General features: G+C 40.5%; 1 protein-coding gene, 2 non-coding genes and 1 pseudogene across 3 annotated transcripts in view; 1 reads left to right on the forward strand and 3 right to left on the reverse strand.

Annotated features, from left to right (window-relative positions):
• Nucleotides 1-1229, reverse strand: part of LOC132994657 (E3 ubiquitin-protein ligase RNF31-like) — a 30113-nt gene extending 28884 nt beyond the window's left edge. Inside the window, exon 1 of the mRNA XM_061065146.1 lies at nucleotides 1049-1229. The gene's annotated coding sequence lies outside the window, so the exon portion shown is untranslated. The remainder of the gene's footprint in view (nucleotides 1-1048) is intronic.
• Nucleotides 1230-1991: 762 nt separating this feature from the next.
• On the forward strand, nucleotides 1992-17865 carry LOC132994659 (cadherin-20-like; annotated as a pseudogene).
• trnae-uuc (transfer RNA glutamic acid (anticodon UUC)) lies at nucleotides 13752-13823 on the reverse strand. The gene has a single exon. It is a non-coding gene; the product is annotated as a tRNA-Glu (tRNA).
• Nucleotides 14350-14421, reverse strand: trnae-uuc (transfer RNA glutamic acid (anticodon UUC)). The gene has a single exon. It is a non-coding gene; the product is annotated as a tRNA-Glu (tRNA).
• Nucleotides 17866-20720: the final 2855 nt, after the last annotated feature.

Here is a 20720-nt window from a genome sequence, read left to right on the forward strand (position 1 = left end):
ACTCTACCAACTGAGCCACAGCCACCCAACACAATCAAAAAATCAAAAGATCAACAAGAAATCAGTTACGTTAATGCTTCCAATAAAAACCAAGCACACACAAGAAGAAATTACAGCACAAAAAAGAAAAATGAAAATGCGGATAATTCATTATATTTGGTATTTAAATGACTCATCTTCGCCCTAAATCAAATGCCTTTTCTTTTTTTTTTTTACTTTTGCTTAATGTCATATTTTGTTCTTTTTGTATTTTAAATGTTTAAATAGTTTGTATTTTAAAGTCAAATCCTCTTCAAAAGTGGCTTGTTAGTTTTTTCCCCGCCTGCTGTCAAACACTGAAGTTGCTAGCCTGTGCTTTTTGTAGACAATATTTGAGATTAACTCTAAAAAAAATATATATGAATTTGTTCACCTAGAGGGTGACTGACAGTGTGTTTAGTGTATGTTGACATTTGTTGTCCCCGGCAGAAAAAGTTTGGGAACCACTGGGTTGGAAGATCTTTTTTTTTTTTAGAACAGGGTTAAGGGAACAATCAATCTTTTTATAGTGTCAATTCATAACAGATGGTATCTCAAGACACTTACATAACCAAGACCAAACATTAATGCACCATGAGCAACATTCAGAAAAGTTTAAATGGCAGGAAAAGACTTCAATGAGGCAGAAACCTCTGACTCTGATGAGACTGTGATTGAGGTGAGAGGAGATGCTGAGTTATTTCTGAGCAATAAGTAATTATCATTATTATCATTATTATTATTATTGTCTTCAACAATTCCTCTTTCACTTTAACTCGTGACGTCATAAGGAAAGTACAAGGCTAATCATAGCTTCACTGTTTACAGTAACAAGAGGCTGAATGTGAAATTACAACAGAACCAAACGCCACACAACCCGTGATGCTTTTCATGATTAAAATAAGATCTAATTTACTTCAGAGGTGTTAGTTTTGAATCTTACGCCAGCAGCAAACTTTGATAGCAATAGCTAACGTTACTTGAAACCGAAACTTTCAGTTACTGACAAACAGACGTAACAGCCACATACCTGCTGAATAAAGTTAACGTCTGGACGAGTTACGACACTTATTCCGTCCTTTCCGTGTAAGCCTTTGTGTTGTCATTAATAAAATATAACGTCTTAATAATCCTTTCAGTAGTTATTGAATCGCCAACACTGGTGTTACAGCGTCTAGGGCTCTGACGTTAGCTTTAAATACGGAAGTCAAGTTTGACGCTTTTACTGACGGTGCTACTTCCGCTCCAACTTCGTCCTTCAAAATAAGAGCGGAATTTGTTGTCTGCACGTAACTGTGTCTTTATTTATGTTGTTCTATGTACAGGCTGCTCCAAACTAATTGCCCCAAGAGGGATTCATGAAGTTGTTTAAATTGAATTGATTTGTGTGAGGAAAGCCTGGGAGTTGAGATGATTTGGGGGACAGTGTAAAGATAAAAGTCAGATTAAGATTGACTTTTATTGAAGGGGAAATTTCAGTTTTTACACTTTGTAAGTCATGAACACACACATAGGCTGTAATATACACACACATGCACAAACAGGATCCTATGGACATGCACTAATGGAGATGTTAAAGTGACGGAGAGGCCCACAGAGGGTGGTCCTGAGCTGGTGGTGGAGAGGGGGTGTGGTGCCTTGCTCAAGGGTGCTCAGGAGGTGATCTCCAGCTACCAGACAAACTTCCATTTTTGGTCCGCACCAGGACTTGGTGGGTTCCCAACCCAAGTCCCTACAGACTGAGCTACTACAGATTATGTGTGTTCTCATCACAGACTGCATAAAAGATAAATATAGTCACATTGACGTCCCCCATTGGTTTCTGAGGACAAGTTTTGAAAATCAACAATGGCAGTTGCCATACTGAAAAGTCTGTCTCAAACTCACTTACAGCCAACATATAGATTTAATAGTATTGTGTAGACTTTTTTCCTTGCTTTCCTGATTTTTTTTTTTTTTATCAGGCTGTAAACATGCTGTAAAAATTGACATTTCAAGATGTGACATATGGGCCATACAGAACTTGTACTTCTAGTTAAATATTTCTTACAGTGTGGCTTTTGTAGGCGACTTTTAATCAAATAAAATAACTAATAAACTCTTCCACCACTGAGCTTTAAGTGACAAATCTTTAGTTTGCACCAATGTAAATATTTCAGTTGTATTAGCCTATAATCCTTTGCAAACTTTAGCAGACAAGTAATTTCCTCGGATTACAACGGAGGATTAGGGTCATGTTAAAAATGTTTTTATTTTTTTTATTTCGAGAAAAATAAAAAATTACGAAATTAAAGTCGTAAATTTACAAAATTAAAGTCGTAAATTTCCAAGAATAATCTTGCAGACCAGCCTGCGCAAAATGATGAAAGTAGAACTCTTAAAGTCTTTTCCTCTGCAGACAACTTCCTCCAAGTCAGTGTTGTTCTTTCTTCGGAAAAGCCATAGTTTCTTGCAGTATCTTTCCAGGTTCCTGATATTTTATGACAATGTGAAGATGATGATGTGCCAAAAGTACGAGGGAGGATTAGGGCCACGTTAAATTTTTTTTTTTTTTTTTTTTTTAATTTACGAGATTAAACTCGTAAATTAAGTTCGAGACCAGCCTGCGCGAAAATGATGAAAGTAGAACTCTTAAAGTCTTTAAAGAATAAAATAATAAAGTCGTTATTTTAGTCTATATCAGAAGAGCAGCAGCATCCTGTTCTCAAATGACAAACATGGAGCATCTCGTCCTAAAGGTTTCACTAATAAGGAAATAGGATACTTCCTTGTGTAGTCAGTAAAAACAGTTAGCTCAAGAGAAGTTTTCACTTCAACCTGCAAGACCTCATTTATCTGTAAAATGATGAACAGGACACAAACTGTCTCTGCACATGAGACATTTTAACAAGGCAGACCGATAACAGACACTAATAGTTGTGTTGGGGGCTTTACTTATGCAGATATGAAACTACACATGCCGTTGTACGGAAGAGGATTAGGGCCACTGAAAAAAAAAATTGGTTCTGATTTTTTTTAAATTCTGACTTTAATCTCAGAATTCTGTTTGGCATCATTACGGTGAAAAAGGTACAGAGCTTTATAAAGAAAGGTTATACATGTAAGTGTGAGATCTGTGTTACAAGTTAGAGGTCAAAAATAGTGTGAATCAGTTCAGTGTTCATTTATCGTTTTGTCAAAAATCCATAAATTAGTTTTGTTCTACCAGTTGACGGTTTCGATGGTGTTTGTTACTGTGAAACATCAAATGAATAGCACAGGTTTTTATTGATGCCATTCTTTGGAATTGCCCTACCTTGATTTAGGACAGGCGACAATATGTACTAGGCCTTTAATTCTTTTCAAACAAATAAAACTTGTGGTGTATTATAAATGATAGGAGAAACAGCTTGAGTTTGTACATTTTTTTTTATTTCATTACAAACCTGCTACATCCCTGAAAAGCTACTTCAAGATATAGGGAGAAAGTTAGAGAAACCTTTTGGAAAAAAGTTTTGAACTTATAACCAGGTTATTCCTGGTACATTTAAACATGGTCCCTACTTGTGTTGTTTGGGGTCAAAATGATTAATTCATCCAAAAGTTTTGGCTCCTGTGGAAGCTGGCAGTAATGACTTTAATGCATTCCTTTGGGACAATTTTGCTCACTCAAAAAATACATCTACTAAAAGTTTGTCTTCTCACTGAGAGGCTCAGATTGTTCTTCTCTTTGTCTGACTATAATTACAGAGAGGGTTCCTACAGAGATACCTCCAAGATTAATGGGCTTTTTTGCAACCCCAGAAAAGCCTTGACATTGTTCTCATAAAAGTTACAAGACTTGATTGACATGAAGTTTCTCTTGTAAGTATCGCATATCTGCTGCCTCCCAGTTCAGTTTGAATGAAAAGGCACATCATGTCAGTATAGCGCTGCAGGAACTTCTTTCTTAGGCATCAAAATAGCGAAGAAATCAAACTTCAGGGAGTTTAAAGTTGTTTCTTGTGATAAAAACTGCAGTAAAAAGTATGTCACCCTGAAAGGCTTTGTGTGTTTGTTCACCCTCCAGCCGCTGAACTTTGAGAGTAACCCCAGTTACACTCTGAAGGTGGAGGGCGCCAACATTAACCTGGACCCGACTTTACGCCATTCAAGGACGTCACCATTGTGCATGTGGGCGCGGAGGACGTGGACGAGCCCCCGCTGTTCGACTTGGAGGCGTACATCGTCGAGCTGCCAGAGGATGCAGAAATAGGGACGGTGTTGAAGACGGTGTCAGCAAGAGGATCCCGACGCTGCCAACAACACTGTGAGGTGAGGACGACGACGACAAACACTGCTCTGACTTCATGTGGTGCTTCAGAATTCTCTAAATATTCTATTCTAGTATTTTAAAATACAAGCCGTCAGTGCCTCTCTCACCAAAAATGCTACATCACAAAACATAACAAAAAACACTTTTAAGGGAATCATGAAACTTAATAAATGTTATGTTATTTTTGAAATGCAGCTGAAAATGTGCATGAAACACATTTTACTATCTCACTTTTGGATGGCAGAAACAATGAAACAAATAATACAATTTTACAACAAAAGGAACTAGTTTGAGAATTTGTCTCATTTTAATTGAAATAAAATGAGTTCAAAAAATGTTAATAATACACAAAACACATCAGCAGATTCAGGGATTTGAATGACCTCGTTCATTCAGAATAAGTCATATTTCTTGTTTATTTCCCAATGCATGCTGGGTAAGGCTGGAACACCTGCAAAGTAAGTGTAACTTTTGTAAATATACAGTGATTAGATAATTAAATTATGCTGGATTTAACAATATGGAGAAGTTTACAGTCAGTGGTAACACGTTTTAGAATGTGGCTCTTCTTGTGTGTGATGCTACCTGATCACCAGCAGGGGGCAGCATTACAACATATTTAGAAGGCACAATTTAACAACCTGTGTGTTTGAGATCTCCATGGTAATGAAGAGGAGGGGGAGAAGGGCAAACGTGATAACGTTAAAAACAAATCTGACAGGTTTAGAGCTCCAGCAATTAGTCAGCACCCAGAGACTGAAAGCTGAGGACTTCTCTCAATTATGGAGGTGTATGTTTGTTGTGTTCTGACAGAACAGATGTTGCTTGCTGGGTTTACTGTCCAGACTGCACCTCTCATAAACTAATTAGACATAAAGCCTTTAATTAGCACATTAATCATGTGAGGGAATCAATGACTGTGGCGGTGGATGCACACTGCACGGGCTGCACCACGTCCCAGCTGTCCGTTTTTTTACAACCTCGATTAGGGCCAAAAGAAGAGCACGAGAAGTGGATGTAGTTGACAAGGTAGTTGCTCCTGTGTGTGTGTGTGTGTGTGTGTGTGTGTGTGTGTGTGTGTGTGTGTGTGGACACTCAGCTGTTTATCTCAAGTGCTGCGTCTGAAAAATGTCCTCCTCATTCTCGATTGTTTACAGTCAATACTGAGCAGGAACACTTAAGGACTTAATTTTACCATCCTTGACAGATAAAGTGTTATAAAATCATAGTTTTTCTAAAAAAAAATCTTTGTGTTATGGGATTTTTTTGTGTGCAAAACAAGCAGGGCACACGCTGTGGATAATACTTTATGCTGCATCGTGGAAATTTATGACGTTTGTAAGACTTTTGTTTATGAGGCAAAACATAAATGTACTGTCTGGAGTTTTTAACCTGTTGCATTATTAGGTTCAATAAATACATGCATGTCTGTCACAGCAGTCACTAAAATGTAATCTGACCAAGTGATTTACAGCATGGAAACTGAAGCAGCCTTTGTAGATATCTCCACGACAGGAGATTTTTCTTGACAGTAAAACAAACATGCATGCAGGACAGGATCATCATTGTTCACAGGAGCTTCAAGGATGGACATATGAAGTTCTCAGTAGCTTTAAGGGCGGACAATTGTGTTTAGTGTTAGTTCAGCTTTTAGAGAGCTGCTGCTGTTGGGTAGATTTCCTTTATCAAAGATGATTTAAAAAAAAGAAGCTAAGCTGAAATTACAGAGCAGTCGAGACCACAGTGTTAATTTAAAATCTTTAATTTAAGGCTGAAAATTACCTATTAAAAAAACAAATGTGCTGATTTGAAGTAATATAGTATCTCTGCCAGATGTGCGCCTGGAACATTCTGTTCTTCTTGGTGCAATGTCACAGTGATACAATCTATGATGATATCAGAAACTCAAACGACTAAAACCTTTAGAATTTTTTCTGCCAGTTTAGACTCTTTAGCGCTCGTCTCGGTTTTCTGTCAAAACTTTGTCATACATGTTGTTGTGATAGTCAGTCCCTTAACTTTGGGATCATCTTTAAACTCTTCTAACCTCCAGTGATGACAATGATCGACAACTCTCTCGATTCCTGAAGAGAGCTGGAATCAGAGCCAGTGATGCTGCTAAATCCTCAGAGCTGGTGCTGAAAGCCTGGCTCCGAATCAGGTTGAGATTTCTCAAGAATCCTGTTTGTAGACTGAGCAGCGTTACAGCAAACGGAGCAGAGAGCTGAGGAATGATTGGAGGGTGAGTCGGTGAGGAGGAGCTGAGGCCAAAATCTGCAGCCGCAGCAGCAGCAACATCAGATGACAGATAACAACAACCTTCAGCCTGTCCGTCTCGTTTCAGGCTCACAGCTCTCTGTCCTTTACTGCAGGACTGGCAGAGACACAAAAACACACGGCCCACACACATGCACACACACACATGCACACACACACACACACAGTGGCCCCTCCTCAGTGATATTAATAGAGATCCTTCAGGGAGACCCTCGCCAGACGTGGAGGTGCTGATCACGACTGTTTCCTGCAGACACACACTTCAAAACACACACTGACCACACACTCGTCATACTGCTAAATTACTCTGTTACATCAGTTTGCTTCTATTCAATGATTTATAATGAGGTTTTTGTGTTCATTAGCCATTCAAAGGCAGGTCAGTTTATATAAATTCTCATCTCAAGTCTCAGTAAATTATAGATAACTGGGTTTGGATTGAGAATTTAAGTGAACAAAGTGTTGTGTGATGTTTCTAATAACGTTTGAGGCTATTCCAGCTTCACAAGATAACCAGAAGTCGAAAAATTTGAAGCTCAACACATTGAATTTGAACAACTTAGGTTGAATACTGGAGATTAAAACGTCCCTTATACTTCAATCACGTCACATTATGAGATAAAATAATACTTATGGGTTTAAGGAATATGATCCGTATAAGAATCTATTGAAAACATGTTTTGGAAGAGATTATCTGCTTGATACAGGAAAACAGAAATAACTAACAAAGATATGCAAATGACAAAAATGAAACTTTTCACATTTTATAAGCGGCATAACAGTTTGCCTTACCTGAGAAATAAAACAAATGATAAAGTTGGAAGATTTGATCCTCCTCTTGGAAGTAACCAAGAGAAATACAGAGACACACCCCTGTGCATCTCCAGAGTAAAGTGACTGCATGTGTGTACACAGGTCCCTTCATGGTTACATAAAGACGTTTCTGCTCTGCAGCCTGGAAGAGGATGAGCTGGGTTCTTTCTGTGTGTGTGTGTGTGTGTGTGTGTGTGTTGTGAGTGTGTTTGTGTGTCTGGCTGCTGTATGTCGCTCTCCGAGGAGTGTTTTGGAAAGAGGCCCGCAGTGGCATCACACGAGCCAAAGCGTCACGCTGCAGGTCTGTGTGTCCCCGCCGTCTCTGGCAGAGGAGGCAGATACTCTGATGAAGTCTTATCTTCTTCTTCGTGTGCCTTCAGACGCTGCCAGCCTGACGCCTTATCACACACACACACACACACACACACACAGACAGACAGACACAGATACAGACACACTGCATATAGGCTGGATTGTGTGTACAAGCTCCTAGAATCACTTTACATAACACATACATTTCCCGTGTGGTTTTCTTCATGTCAACAGGTATTCCATCGAGAGGTCCAGTGACCCCGACAAGTTCTTCTACATTGATATCACTTCAGGGTCGCTGATGACGGTGCGTTCACTGGACCGAGAGGAGCTCGGCTGGCACCGTCCTCGCCATGGAGACGAGTATGTCCCACACACACGGACACACACCAGCAGATACACACTAGCAGACAACCTTTCCTGCACACAATCTCTTGATCCCACAAAATCAATCAAAGTCCAGAGAACTGCAATTGTCTTGACTTTATGAATGGTATCTGTTTCCAATAATCAAAGACAGAAGGAGATATTTGTCTTTATCATCCATTTATTGAATGTATTTCATTTTAAAAACACACATGAAACAAAACAAAGACATATCTTATCGAAACGTCTGAACATTTCAATTCCATTTCATTTCTTAACAACCATTTTTATCATTCTATAGCTGAGATTGCACCTATAGTTTAATGGTCTTTAAAGTAAAATAAATACATGAATAAATAAAAAACGACATGTAGGATTCAAAGAGTGATTGAAGCTACACGTAGAGTGCTCTACCAGAGTAAGAAAATGTCTTATCCTAAAGAACGACCTTATTGAAGTCAAATTAAAACTCTGGTGTCACACTTTGAAAAAGTCTGAATCTGCATTGAATTAAGGAACTAGATGATATTTAGTTTATCCAGAATCAGGGAATAAGCCTCATTTAGTAAGAAAACTTCTCATTTGTGTGTGCGCTAGTTTTAGGAGAGAAAAGCATTCTGGGAAAACTATAAATTTGTTTTTGTCTGAAAGATGTAATAAACTGAAAGGATAGCGCAGTCGCAGTTGTAGTTTTACAGTTTTTGTGGAAACATTCAACATTTCGGGATAATGAGGGTTTTTTACTCCCTTTTTTGATAATTGGCTTCAATTTTCTTTTGTAATTTTAAAAAATTCCTAACTTTAGAGGAAGTAAAGTGAAATGATAATACTGACAATAAAAGATAAAAAAAACAAGCTTTCTCTCTGTAAGCTGAATCTAGTTAGCCTTAATAAAAACGTTGGAGGAAACCGAACTTAAAACACGTGGTGGTCACATTATGAGAATTCATTTTAATGATTTCCATGAGAAGAAATTCACTTTTTTGTTTTTTTCCTCAAAACTCTTAAAGTTATAAACAACAAAGGGAGGACTCGATGAGACAAAGAAAGCCCAGACAGAAAGATGGGAGAAGATATTTGCAGAAAAACAGAAGCAGTGATGTTGGAAAACATCTCCTGCAGAGTTACATAACTGTGGAGCACAGAAGCCCTGCAGATCTGCACACAGCTGCTGGCTCTGAAAGTCACCTTCACCCTCCTCCCTCTGCTGTTTGTCTGCGACTCTCTGTTTGATACACAAACACAATCAAATGAACAACTAATTAACCAAGTTTTCACATGGAGGCTGATCAAAGAAATGACGCAGGCAGATAGGGCGAGAGAGGGGGCACAGGTGAGAAGGGGTGGAGAGAGAGAGAGAGAGAGAGAGAGAGAAACAGTGTGGAGGACAACACATTCATTCACTTCATTGAATGAATAGAACAATACAAAAGACTCAAAACCAGTGACTGTTTCCTTCCTCTTTGTTTTCCTATGATCAACTTTTATATGGTTTTTATTCTATTATGTATTTTTTTTATAACTCTGTAAAACACATAAACTGACTTTATTCCGATTAAATTAATATTTTTTGAGGTAAAGGTGCAGTGAATACGAATCATACCCAGACATTTTGAGGATAAACTTTCATTCAGAAGAGTTTTATTTTTTGTCTGAATAAATAGATTTACATTCACTTATTTCTCTTCCGTTCAAACTGTCAGGAGAGCTCAGTGTAAGAACTCCTCATTGACCCGCACACACACACACACACACACACACACACACACACACACACACACACACACACACACACACACACACACTAACATATACTCAAGGCCGCGTGGAGCTTCGACCTCGAGAGCCAAAGTCACCTCATTGATTGATCGATCATGTGATGAAACCTGAGAAAGTAGTTACCACTCACTAATTGCGTTTCTATTGCCTATTACACAGCTGGTTAAGAAATGCAAATGTGTGCGTGTTAATGGAGAATAATAGAATCGTAATGTGAGCTCGAGGAGCTCTAATGTGCCGCCGGCTCGCTGTAAACGAGCCGAGGATTAAGAGAGGCACAAACTGAGCTCAGCAGGTTCCTCAGAGCCGTTTATCTGAGGCCATTGATGCATCGCACAGCCTTTGACCTCCTCTGTGTGTGTGTGTGTGTGTGTCTCTGCCAATGACCGTACAAAGGTGGCGAGTGTGCCTGTGGCTGTGAGGGTCCTGGACGTGAACGATAATCCTCCCTCGCTGATGCACTACCTGGAGGCTTATGTGTGTGAAAACGCCAAAGCAGGACAGGTACCGAGACACAGACAACTTTTAACACCCCAGCATGCAGAAAAACACAACACAAGTGGTCTCAACTTAAAGAACGTGTGCAAAGTTCAATACCTCGCCTCCACCAAACTCCAGAGGAAATAAACAAACTTTTAACTCCCTTGTATTTATTGAACTGCTAAAGCTACGCTAAGCTGCTTATTATCTTGCAGGTGGAGATTTTTTTAAAATCAAAAATATTCCTGTAAAGAAATTCCTTTTTCTTCCTAAATAGACTTCCCAATAATACACTAACTCTAATGTTTGTTGATGTAATGCAGCTGATCCAGACAGTCACAGCCGTGGATCCAGACGAGCCGCTGGGTGGACAACACTTCTACTACAGTCTGGCTCCAGAGGCTGCAAACAACCCCAGCTTCACCCTAAGAGACAACCAATGTGAATTAAGCATGTGCACAATCAGGCTGCTCTGCACAGATAAGGGTTTATACCAACCTGCACTCTAATAACCACCCAGTCTTAGATGATTATACAACTACATTGTTGAAATAAAAAAGTCTGTTTTCTCTCATGGAAGAGGATGATGGTTTTTGAAGTTGGTTTGGTAGCTGGAGAGCTGCCAGGTCACTTCCCAAGTACTGCCGAGGTGCCCTTGATTATTTATTTTATTTTATTTTTTGGCTTTTTTGTGCCTTTAATGGATAGATAGGACAGTGGATAGAGTCGGAAATCAGGGAGAGAGAGTGGGGAATGACATGCGGGAGGGAGGCCACAGGTGGGATGTGAGCCCGGGCCGCCCGCTTGATTATTTATAATACCCATGACAGTACCTACGTCCCATATGGTCTAGTGGTTAGGATTTCTGGTTTTCACCCAGGTGACCTCAGTTCAAGTCCTGGTATGGGAATGAAAGTCTTACCTTTGTGATACTTCTGTTTACATTACTTGATTAGTCCCTGGTCGTTAAGATCCATTGTAATGCAAATTATCAAACGCTTCAGAACAATGCTTGGCAATAATTTGTCCTCCATTCTATGCGCTCTCATCTACTTCAAGTTAAATACTAACCAATAACAAAATCAGTCTTTGCTTTACAATTCATGTATTCAGTGAAGTGTGGATTTCCATACATTTTGTCAGTTGTGAGGAAATAAGCTCCTTTTTTAAAAACGTTTTATTTCATAAAACCATTCATTCCTGACTTAAAGGTCCCATATTATGTTTTTTCTGGTTTTATATGCTCTTTAGTGTGTTTTCCATGTGTCCTGTGCATGTTTAGGCACATCTATGTGCAAAAATTTCCGCGGAAACACGTCTTCTCCTACGTCCTCCTGTTAGCTGTAGCATTAGCTGCATGTAACGTTCGGTTCTAGCCCCCCTCGATAAAATTTGTCAGTCCGACGTCATTGTCAGTGTGAGATCACTGATCTAAGTCCGTTGGCTCATTGTGGCAAGCCCTGCAGCTCATGTTGAAATTTCCAAGACGCGTGCTGAGCAACTGACCAATAACGACGGAGCGGATCGGCAGACCAATCAGAGCAGACTTGGCCCACGTGGGGTCTAACAGTGTGGGCTCAACAGAGCGTAGCTGACGGACTCAGAGCGTAGAGGGAGCAAGGAGGAGCAGTACATGAAAACAGACACTTTTTTTTAACTTTAGCTATTGTGAACGTACAAAAGTAGGAACATAGATTAAATATACGAACCTCAAAAAGGACATAATATGGGCTCTTTAAAGTCACAAAATGTTTAGGAGGGACTGAATGTCCCTTATGGTTGAAAACAATATGGTCCAAATCAACTCCAGATATGGGATTGGATTGGTGTTTGTCAGTATTTATTCTCTCTCACACTGCCATACAATCTTGTATTTCTTAAACACGTGATTCCTTCTCTATAAAGCTTCTGTTCTGTAGATGCCTTTTGGCTGTGTTAGCTTATGTCTAATGAGCCTAGACTGTTTAATAAGATCTTAACTGACGGGCCAAATTGGGATTACATTGATGTCAATATAGATGTCCCATATGGTCTAGCGGTTAGGATTCCTGGGTTTCACCCAGGTGGTGCAGGTTCAGCTCCCGGCATGTGAACAATGACTTTAACTTGTTAACTCAAAATGCACAGTCATGTTCTGCATGATAACGATAACATCATGGTGAAACAGTTCTCTGATAATCAGTAAATAATGCTGCATCACAATGTTTGATGTACTGAGGCATATAAAATATTAAAGTGTAGGATTACATGTGTCTTTTTCTTTGCAATAGGGTGTCAGTTTCACATTTTATCAAGCTTCATCCTTTAACTCCTTTTCACCGCTGTCCGACATTAACAAGCTTTGGACAGTTAGCTTCTGTTCACGTAACCCTCATTCATGTAATCAGCGCCCCCTTGAGGAGTAATGAAGTAGTGATGCACTGCAGTGAGTCAAATGGGTCTGTGTACAGCGCTGTATTTATAAAAAAATACATGTATATGTACATTTTGCACACACGATATATCACCTAATTGATATTTTACCCACCACAAGCACATGCAGTGGGTGCAGTATGGGATCACTGTTTTCTTTAAAAGTCAGCTGTTGAAGAAGAAGATATTTCAGCCCAAACCCTCAAAAGGTTTTCTCTGTCGTACTCAACCTTTCCCTGACATGTTCTTCTCTTTCCACACACAAACACAGCGTGGATCCTAACTCGGCGAGGGGGCTGGTCTCAGCAGGACTAGACTAGTCTTCTACCTGCCCATCTTCATCTCTGGGATGAGGGAAACGTCATGTCGTGTAACGCAGAGGCGTTACAGTCTGCCGGCGAGCCTCAGCAGAGGAGCGCTCATCGCCATCCTCGCCTGTATCTTTGTCCTGCTAGGTGAGCCATATCCTGCTGACTGAAACTATGACTGCTATAAATTACATGTTTTAGGCCGGGTTTACACCAAAAGTACCCAGAACTCAAGATTGTTAGATCTCATTTGTAATAGTACTCCATTATCACCTGAATTCTCAAACCAAAAATAGAAAAATATCTAGAATTTTTAGTCAGAGGAGGAGCTCATAAAGGATTACAAAGTTCATCCAAACCACTGCTGTCTACTTTTCCACAGAGGTCTAATGAACATGAAGATTATTAGGAAGATCAGTCATAATTAGGCAACTTGTTCTTCTGCAAGTGTTCAACCAGTATCATTTGTTCAGGTCTGTAAGTCCCCCCTCCAAAGTCCAATTAATTTCAAAAAGTGCTTTTACAAGAGCAGAGAACTTTTGAGGGATAAATCTGTTACTGTGCTGTACTTGCGTATCCTTACAGCAGAATTTAAACTGGAACACAGACTGCTTTCTGTTCTGTTATACAGCACTAACAGAAGACTGCAGACAAATTGGTACAAAGTTCAAAGGGAACAAGAAAAAAATCCATTCCCATACCGGGAGTTGAACCCGGGCCGCCTGGGTGAAAACCAGGAATCCTAACCGCTAGACCATATGGGACTTGTGGTGAAGAAAGATACCGAAGTGATTTCCTCAGAAGTTTGATTTCCCACTTTAAAGTTAAAAGGTGTTTTCCTTCACGTGTAAATTAGCAACATCTAAGAGTTTGTAGTGGCACAAAGACATGAATGATAAGGAAAAGATTTACAATGCTTTATCTGGTTTCCATCCCCCCCCCCCCTACTTGTATCTAAAGAAAGCTGAGGACCCTCGCAGGACCCTCACAAAAGAGTGACATGTTCTGCCAAAACTTACATCAATTTAAATTGATTTCATTATAAACTAAATAAAAAATGTGGCAGCTTAGGTATTATATTTGTGAGTGAGGAAACATGTATTTTGAACTTTGTCCTACCCCCCCCCCCCCCCCAGATCTTTTCCGCCCCTCTAAGGGGACCTTGGACCCCAGGTTGAGAACTAATGTGTAAACATGTGCTTTACAAATAAACAGTAGGTTTAATAGTAAACAGAACAAATTGAGCATAATTCCATTGCAGAGACGTAGGGACTTTAAGGAAAATCTCTGTTCCCATACCGGGAGTCGAACCCGGGCCGCCTGGGTGAAAACCAGGAATCCTAACCGCTAGACCATATGGGACTCTTCTGACATGCCTGTAGCTACTGCTTCTTGATAACAAATGGAGCCAATGCTTTCTAAGTTTCTAGTGATTATAATACATACATGACTAAGCATATTCATATACATGCATTTAAACCTACAGTATGTATGTACATATTTATGTATATTTGTTAGGGGGAAGATGACAGGAGGAAAAGTGAGCTCACATTGTAGTAATGCTGCTGTAATAAAGTCACTGCAGATGAGACTTCAGGTAGAACATAATAACCTTTATTACTATTCAAATCAAACAATATTGAAGAAATATTCTTACCAGCAACATTATCCATGTTTAAAAAAAGCTAAATTCAAAAGCACAAATAATCATCACTTGATTGCATTTTTAATTATATCTTCAACACCTTGTTGAAAATGTGCTCCGCTAACACGGATTTACATCATTTAGAACAAAACCCCTCCTGCGAAATCCGAGTGAAGACGTCTATTCAAAAACAATAAGATCATAATGAGAGACGTTTTAATTGAATTGATTGCTTCCTCCTGGTGGAGCAGAGGGAGTTACCCAGCTGAGCCCTCGTCTTCACATTCACAGGTCTGCAGGGAGAGATAAAGAGCGTCCATATCAGCCTCCAGGGATGAGACAGAGTGATGCTGCAGGGAAGCTGGTGCTAATGAACGCTAGCCAAGACGCACAAGAGAAAGTCATATTTAATCCTCAGCTGGCTGCTTCTAACAACCCGGAGCTGTCTCCTATTTCAAGTTGAGAATATCTACTGTGAAGTGTTGAGGACAGGACTTAGTTTAAGAGTTTAAGAAATGTACATCTCGATTCAAAACAACCTCTCTTCTGCTGATTTTATTGGGGGAAACGTCTTTATGACAAGTGAGGACATAAGCCCCTTCTGAGGTCATAACATTCTGCAGATATTATTTTTATTGAACTTGCATATATATGTCCTAAGGAGACTTATCAATACCCGAAAGCAGACTTCTTGAAGAAAGAATACCTCGAGGTAGAAAAGTCACAAGCAGAAAGGTCAGGGAGTAAAAGTGCTGCAGAGATTTTAATCAAGTCCAGCTGCCCTGAGGCTCACCTTTGGTCAGTACTTGAACATTCCACTCATTTATTCAGATTTAAAAGTTTTCTGAGTAGGAAGCATGTTTTACCAAGAGAGAATTTCTACTTTACAGCAGCTGCTTGATAACTTTTTAAAACCATGTGCATTCATGAGGTGAAAAAAAATCTGCCTCAGAAATGGATAAAACTAACTCACTTTTAGTAGCCTGATAAAAAACTGCTTAAACTATGTCCAACTATTGGAAAGATATGCGATATGTGAATATTTCAAGGCAAAAATCAAATATACCCTGTGTAAATACGTTACAGAGTAATCTTTTCTTTAAAAGAGAGTGAAGTCAAACTCCCTCTGGGTTTGTTGTTCTGAGCTCTGGGTTTACACTGACAGGTGGGGCTTCCTTCAACTTCCATATGTTTTACTCAGAGGATCTAGCATGTTTAATACGTGTTTTTTTATGTGAACTCCACCCTCTCCAAAGGTTAGCCCTGCTAGCATGAGTGAGAAGAGAAATGGCCCCGCCCACTCAGGGACGCTGTGTCAAGGGACATAGCAATGGAGAGTCGTAGCAAGAGTACGCCTAGTCAACAGACCTTCCAAACCGCTGGAGGAGGCGAGGAGGACACAATGGCCTTTGACATCGGTGCCATGTGGAACCGATGCGCACCACCACCCCGGTAAGATGCGACAGGACATGCTGCCGGAGATCGAGAGCCTGTTGCGTTACGCCCACGCAGGCATGCGTGATGGGCGGCGGCAGTGGGGACGGTAATGTCCACGGATATGTGCTGCCGAAGCTCCTGGAAGCGGCTGTAGACCCGTGTGCTCCGCCGTATGACTCCCTGCAGACTTATGCCTATGAAGGAGAGGGTTCAGTCCCTGAGTCGCTCCGCCCGCTCCAGTCAGGGGCGTCCAACACGGACCACGAGTACGACTACCTCAACGACTGGGGGCCTCGCTTTAAAAAGCTTGCCGAGATGTACGGTGTGCTGGAGACAAACAGTCCCCCGATGTGGTAGAACAACAGAAGCGTTTGCCTTTTTTTTGACCAGAAATTAAATACGCAAATAAAACGAAAAAAAAAGGACGGAGGAAAATATCAGAGAAAAGACACAAACTGTGAGCCAGGAAAGACACAATAAAGCCAGGATGTGCTCACGCTCTCATCCATGACTGTTAGCACTTGAGTTCCTGCCGAAGCCACGATTCTCCACGGCGGCGATGGCCTGGGATGCCCGCAACACCAGCACTGTGCGCTGGTTTTTAAATCTCCCCCCTGAGACGGACTTCAGAGTCGGGTTGGATTGGCAGCCCCGCGAGGTCTAGAAAAGGAACAGCTTCAAAGCACATGTTAACTCTCCTGCCTGAACCCGCCACGGGCAGAGCCGCTCTGTTCAAAGTGACGACTGATTTATGCCAGAAAGAGGGACTACTTTTCTTCCAGAGGGAGATAAAACCCCTGAAAGCTGATCCACTCTTCTGAGTTTGAGCTTTCCTGCGACTCAGCCACAACACGATGAAAGAGACACGTCATTGCTGCAAACAGAGATGTCTTTTTTCCCCCGTTCCATCAGTGGCAGGTCTTAATTTATTCCTTTGTTTCTCGTGCTGTATTTATATTTTTTGCTGAATTATTCGGGTACTTCAAACCAACACTATACTTAAAGCTGCAGCTGTGTGAGGAAATCTTTAAAAGATCACTTCTATGTTGTAACATACATGATGTAACTGCCCTTGTTTTTGTCTGTTTGCGTGATTTGTCATCTCTGCACATCACACGACATGCACAGACGAGATGTGTAATCCCATGTGAGTTTCTCCAGGTTGATATGTTTGTTGTATTCTTGTTTTTTGTCTTTGTATTGTAAATCCTCCAAAACATAAAGCAGTAATCTATTCCCAAGGATGAGAAGGAAGCCATTTCCAAAAAAAAAAATCTTTTGATGAACTGGAGATTTTTCCCAGCAGACGGTTAAATGTTACACGGAAATTGGAGTCGCCTTTCAATTTTCAGATCCATCCACCACCGTGCCAGCCAGTGTCGGTCGGACGGCAAATGAGGCTTGGTCTGTCCTTTCAGAGATACTGTGTTGCTTTTCTGCCACCACACAAATGTGGCTTAAATCTCCAAATCCTGTGGACTTCAGAGACATCGATAATCTGCGTCAAGTGCCAAATGTAAAAAGGACAAAAAAAGAAAAACCTGTTTTGGATGAAAAGAAAAGAACACAAAAACCAAAAGACAAAAAAAGGATTTTTCAAATTGGGATAGGAGTGAAAGGAACAGTTTTTGATAATTTGATTGAATTTTACTTGAATCAATTTGGTGAGTCATGCTACAGTAAGTGGTGTGTGACAGTAGATCATTTTTGTATTCTTGCTAATAAAAAGACAAAAACAATGCGGCTTCTCTTGTGTCCTGAAACCACCTTGATTTCAGAAAATTGATTTTTTTTTTATCACAATACTCACACTCTAAAATTATACTTTGAAATCTGCGGAGTGTCTCACATTAATAAAGTGCTTCTTTTCATGGAGCAACTCCCCGAAGCATTCAGAAGATTAAGTAGCTTTTTAAATTTTCAATCACATGCTGAATTGTCCTCCAAAGTGTTATTGCAGTTGATTCACTTTTCATTACAGTTTCCCTCAAAGAACTTCATATGCTTGACTTATTTTGTTTTTGCAGCGCTGATTAAAAGTTCATCCCCTCCGCGCTGCACGCTGTACCTGAGCCTCGAGTCTCGGTAGCACCTCGCAAAATGGTTCCATTTGATTGCTTTCACTGTAACACTTACGAGAGCGAGCAGAACATTTGCCAATGGGGATTAATCAATTATAAACAAGAGGCTTAACTTAATTGCTTATGTCAATCAAAAGGATACCAAGGAAAGAGAAGAAAGAGAAAAGAAAACGAGAGAAAGGAAGAAAATCAGAAGAATCAAAGTGATAATCTACCTCGGATAATATTTTTCCACAACAATGAAAATCCATTCCAACTGTCACAACAAATAACAAAGACCTAACCCTCAAATCATCGGCTCTGGCTCACCTGCTGGGTGGCATTCAACAGTGAAATTGCACAGAAGATGATCCCATAATTCTCCCATGATTTAAGTTTTCACATAAATACATTTATATCCTCTGGCATACTGAGCAGAGCACTTCAATTACTGACTCAGGACTTCTCTCTAATTTGACTCTCTTTGTTTTGACACTCAAAAGTTCCACAAAGGTTTTAGGTTTCCCCGTCCTGCATCACATCACACCTGCTCCTTGTCTGGATTTTACAGAAACACTTTGTTACCTGCAGCTTTACATTATTTTTCGATGTTATATGTGATTTACTGCCCTCTAGTGGTCAAATGTAGCTTTATGTCTGCCCTCTAGTGGTCAAAAAAAGCTGTAAACCGCATTAAAAAAAAAGGAAAACCTCTACAGTAGCATCAACAAGTTAACATGATTAAGAGACAAAGATAAGAACAGCAGCTATGTTGGTTGATCCACTATAAAAGTCCTTGCAGAGGAGAAACTTTTATGTTTTGACTGCTACTTTGGAACACAGTTTAAGGGTTTTATCATTCTTTGAAAGTTACTCTGTTGGTTACCAAACTCTTCAAGCCCTCCGTCAGGATCTGCGCTCGCTGTGACCTTACTCCCATCACTCCTCACCATAAATCTCTTGTCAGGAGCATTTGTCAGCATACAGAGCTCCTGTCCTCTCGTCTCTTTCCTCCTCAGTGCCCTTCTCTACTTTTTGCTCAACCCTACATTATAAATTATAATCCCAACAAACCCCTCAAACTCACACAGACACCCAATCGCATCCTCTCTCTCTCTCTCTCTCTCTCTCTCTCCTCCTCCGTCCTATTTGCCCCATCGCCAGCTTCTCCCAGTGCTGTTTCCAGGCCGGAGCAGTGCCATCCGAAAGGCACTGAGGGGGTAATTTGTCTTAAGCTCCACTGCTCTTTCCAGCAGACGACGGGGCTCAAACTGTGGAAGATAATAAGAAGGCTTCCAGCTCTAATCCTGCTGAGGGTAAACCGCAGCAGACCCAGTGAATCATCCCCTAATGCGGAGTGGAAAAACACACTCCGCTCGGCTGGAAATCGGGGGCTGAAAAGCAAGGCAAACTCGCGGCCCTGAGAGAGAGTAGCCGGTCCAACCCATTTGACATGTGGAGTTAGAGGGCGAGACGTATATACAGACTCAAATCACTGCTGGGCTTTCCCCCCCGATCCTCTTCTTATCTCTCTCTCTTTCTACCTCTTCCTGCAACTCCTACTCTGTCTTTCTCACACAAATGCCCTCCGTGTCTTTCCTCACTAGTTTCTTTCTCTTTTTAATTTGTCTTTACGTCCTCGTCCTCCTTTCAGCCCTGCTTATGAGGGCAGCGGCGGGTTATTTCAGCTCTAAGCTGCAGCAGAACATCAGCTCATGCCGACAGGGTCTTTGCAGCTTTAACAGAGAGCAGTGCATCATCAGCGTATTACAGTAGCTCAGCTCTAGCTACACAGTTAAGACGTGATCTTCTCATTTCAGTTGTTTTCTTCTTCTTTTGTTTAATGTTTGTTCTCCATTTCTTGTCTAATAACTATCCTACTGGCCTCTGTCTGGCCACCTATACGTTTTTATCTGGCTCTGCCACTTTTGATGTGCTAACCTTCTTGACAAATGTTCAATCATACTAACACTTCTCACTAAGAATTTTAAACATTTTGGGTAAGTAAGTGTTGCAGTTAATATCAGACTGTAGATCGTTTCAAGCTAATGGTGCAAGAAACCTAAAAGCTTTCCTCTCTAACTCAGTCCAGACTTTGGGAATGACAAAGTGCACAATGCCTGACGAACAAAGGTTGTGGATCTTATCCTACAGGATTAAGAGGAACATAGGGACATGATTTGGGAATTTTCAGGACAAAAGCATTCATAAAAATGGCAGCGTGTCCATGTAGGTCCTCTGTAATTGTTAGCCTCAAACTGCAGAGCCTCTTAGTGTGATGTAATGTGAGTATGATTTATCCTAAAGTTTTTTTTCATGACTCAGGGTAAAAATTACAATATCTAAAGCTATATCTTCAGTATTATTTGCCTGAATCCAATAACGCATTTTGTGTCTGATATTTACTAACAATAATAATTGTATGAAATCTGAAGCTCATTGGAGGCAATATGGTGAACTCATGGGTTTGTAACCAGGGCATGAACTAATCCAGATTTGAGCAAACTCAAAAAATGGAA

Source organism: Labrus mixtus, chromosome 19 (genome assembly GCF_963584025.1).
Source record: "Labrus mixtus chromosome 19, fLabMix1.1, whole genome shotgun sequence".
Taxonomy (NCBI): Eukaryota; Metazoa; Chordata; class Actinopteri; order Labriformes; family Labridae; genus Labrus; species Labrus mixtus.